The sequence below is a fragment of the Phyllostomus hastatus genome, unplaced genomic scaffold, assembly GCF_019186645.2.
Source record: "Phyllostomus hastatus isolate PE091 unplaced genomic scaffold, TTU_PhHast_1.1 phas_contig_113, whole genome shotgun sequence".
Lineage (NCBI taxonomy): Eukaryota > Metazoa > Chordata > Mammalia > Chiroptera > Phyllostomidae > Phyllostomus > Phyllostomus hastatus.
The window spans coordinates 5,036,359-5,040,189 of record NW_025333530.1 but is presented as its reverse complement, the minus strand read 5'-3'; positions in this window follow the sequence as shown (position 1 = coordinate 5,040,189).

The following is a 3,831-nucleotide window of genomic DNA, read 5'->3' as shown; positions in this document are numbered from 1 at the left end:
AACAAAGAACTCTGCTGGTCTATTGAGTTGGGGGGTCAAAGAGCTGTAAGACTGAGGAACAAAACTAACTTCCTCCTAAGACCCTTCTCATTCAACTGAGAGCATTCTAAACAAAGAAGGTTTCACAGTAATTTACATGTTCTTTCTTAGGCCTGATCACCCCGGGAAATCGCACTTCTCAGTACCGAGCTGTACCACCCTGTCATTGTTTCAAGCTTAGGTGGAGCAAGGGAACTAAGGCAACCGAGAGATAAGGAGATTTTCTTCCAGATGCTGAGAACTCAGGCTATGTCAGAGCCGAGGAGCGAGGGTCCATCACCCCCTTTTGCTGCAGCCCCCCAAGTCCTTCTTTTGGGGGGGGCCTCCCAAAGTGATCATGCCTGGCTTAGGTCGTTCCCCCGTGGGGAATCTTACCCGTCTTTGGCTAACCGACCAAGCTTTTGGGGGGTTCAGTTATGAATAAAGCAGCAGAAGCAGCATTCCTGCCAGGAAGATAAGCTTTTATCTCCTTGCCGGCTTACGGTTCCAACGGCGTTCCCTTAGCCTTAGCTAGGCGGGGGTTTTCAGCTTCTGATACCAGTCAGGGCGGTTCCCAACAGGTAGAAAATAGAAAGGGGGAGGGTAAGAATAGTATAGGAAATGTAGAAGCCAAACAACTTATATTATGACCCATGGACATGAACTAAAGCAGCGGGGGTGATGCAAGTGGGAGGGGGTATGCAGAATTGAGGGTAGTAAAGGAGGGAAAATTGGACAAGTGTAATAGCATAATCAATAAAATATATTTTAAAAAAGAAAAAAATAGTTCCTGTATGTAATATACTGCATGGTGACTGTAGTTTATGATATGGTATTACAAATTTGAAAGTTGCTAATAGTAGATCTTAAAAACTCTAACTGCACAAAAAAATTGTAATTATATGAGGTGATAGGTGTATTAACTAATCTTATAGTGGGAATTTCACAATGTATACATATATCAAATCACCATGTCAACTTACACAATATTATATGTCAATTTTATCTCAATCAATCTGGAAAAAATAGTTCTTTAGAAATTGTACCTACACAAATTTGCTCAAATTTTATATTAAACACACCAAATTTTCTGGGTTGATAAATATATAAATAAATAGTAAATATATAGATAAAATAATAAATAATAAACTTATCTTCTGAAGTTTTCTTGTTAATAAAAGACTTCCCCCATATATCTTGCCTAGAAAATTACTTTAAAATTCTCTGTATCTCTACAAGTATAAGACCAGACCTCAGATTTGGGATCAGACACCCAGAACACTGTGAATCACCTGAAATCACTGGTCACTAATGATGAGGGTCTGAAGTCATTATTGGAAATGTAATTTGATATGGATTTAGGGCTTAATTACTTTGATTTGTTGTCAGATTGCTATTTGGGGTATGTCTGTATGTGTGTGTGTACATTCAAAAGCACTCATTGGAAGGATGATAAAGAGGTGCATGGTTTGGGCAGTGAAGCATTTGAGAAAAAAACAGTCTGTCTCTCTACTTGTTAGATATGTTAGAATATTCTAATGTTTCCTAGGTTTGCTTGCTTCTCTTTCACATTAACATAACCTGTAATGATGGTGATTTAAAAAATTTAATTTGGCAGATGACTGCTTCATAATTTGATCTAATCACTTTTGCTATTTTCACACTAAAACAATTAATAACAATAGGAAATGTTCTAATTGAAAAACTAATGTATGCCCAAGAAGAATGCATCTCTCTATGGATTTTTATAATGATTTTATTATGACTAGAATAGGACATAACTGAATACCTAATTGAATGATAGATTGCAACAGTGCCAATCGGCTGGATGTACTATGTAAATGTACATACTCTTCGATGGGACAGGGGGATATGTGCTTTATTGATGTGGGCAAGACATCACTTTCAATGCCTCCTTTAGGGCTAAGCACCAAAAATCAGGTCTTCATGAGCTAGAAAGGGAGCTACTTTGTAATCCTACTTAGGTTAGATCCCATGAGACCTAAGAGCTAGGGTTTTAGACCCTATTGTTCTACCACTAGCAAGAAATACCTGCAGTTTTCTTCTGGAAAAAATCCAGAAAAATAAATTGTTCCATGAACAGTAATAGATACTCTACACTGGCTCAATTTTGACACACACTGAGGACTTTTAACACACTGAGTGGGTTGAATTGGGTGGTCTAATAAGCTTGCAAATTAAAATGACAAGCTGTTGGGTATTGGATTTGTGGGCACAGGTTTACTGTCAGTGAGGAAAAGGATCTAGTCTCTTTTTAAGGTAAGCCTTAAAAATTGGTTAATACTTTTGCCTTTTCCTCTCAGACAAGAATTTAGTGAAAAGAAGAAGAGCCTTTTAGATCATTTCTTTCCCTAGTAAAGGACTGCAGCACTGAAAATAGCCCCTCACACAGGCTTACAGGCTGTCTTGATTCCAGGAGACCCAGAGAAATAAGGAACAGGACCATCTGCCTGCTGGATTCTGTGCATGGCTGGGGCAGGGAAAGATGAATGGGCCCAGAGCATCAAGACATGGCTCAGCAGATAAGTCCCCTAAACAAAGTAGTGTGCTCACTGTTCAAGGATCTTTCTAAGCAAAAGATACTTGCCCAGTGAATTTTCTAAAGGAAAGAGAATTAGATGTGCAATTCTATGAACCTAGATGTAGTTCTTTCCTACCCCTACCTATCCTTCACTTGGCCAAGGGCACAGGGTTTTATCCTGAGCATGAAACAACATCACACACTACAGTATCTCCTCCTGGTTCTTGACCATCACTGTGAGAAAACTCACCGGTCACTTTTTTGCTCAAGAAGGATGAGAAAGGTAACACTCACGGAGGCAAGGCTGGAACTTTGAAGTCCACCCTCTGGTCTAATTTCCTACAGATTGACTTCTAACTGCTGCTTCTTTTTGTTCAATTTTAAGCCCAATGTTTCATGTGTTCTTTCTCTAACTAACCTAAATAACGGGTCCTTCTTTGTTCATTTGTCCTCCTTATTTTCACCTCTTGACCCACATAGAAGCAGCCCTTCACGATAAAGTTAGGAAAGGAGGCCAGTGCAGTATTTATGAAATTTCCATTTCTGGCAGCAGCAGAACTGGCCCTATACAGAATTATAAAATAAATCAATTTAATCTGTGGCCTCAAATTTCTTTTTAAGGACCCCACTGCAGCCTCAGACCCACTGCTCACCACATTAGCACCTCATTCAGGTAGCCCCCATGCCCTCTGTACTTTCCTGCCTCCTTTTTGCCTATTAAAATCTTCCTCTTTTGCCCCATTTGGTAGGTCCTGGTAGGTTCCCAAAAGTTCACTTATGTATGACAATTGGCACTGTGGTATTACTGCATCCTAGTAATTTTATGTATTATTCCTCCCATGGAGCATTTGTATTTTGTATTTGTATAACATTTATATTTGCATATCAATCTGCAGTGTCCAAGAATGTAGGAACAAGCAAAGTTGGGATTTTATAAAACACAGAGGGCCATTTGTGTCGAGGTAAATTTTCTCCATTCTGTAAACCACACTGATAAGATAGTTCCCATTACTAATGACTGAACATAAACTCCAGCCAGCCTCAGCAATGAGCCCAGGACCTCCCTTATTTCTATTGCTCCAAGGCAGTGCAAACAGGCCAACTAGTTCTTCCATTCCCATGAACAGGGCAGTTACTAGACAGTCAACTAAATCAAGAAAAGTAATAGATGAATTTATTCTATGGAAATAAAATCAGACTGATTTGACCATGTTGATGAGTTTGTTTTTATGAAATACTAATTTACCATTTTTCTTTTCCCTTTTGTTTAC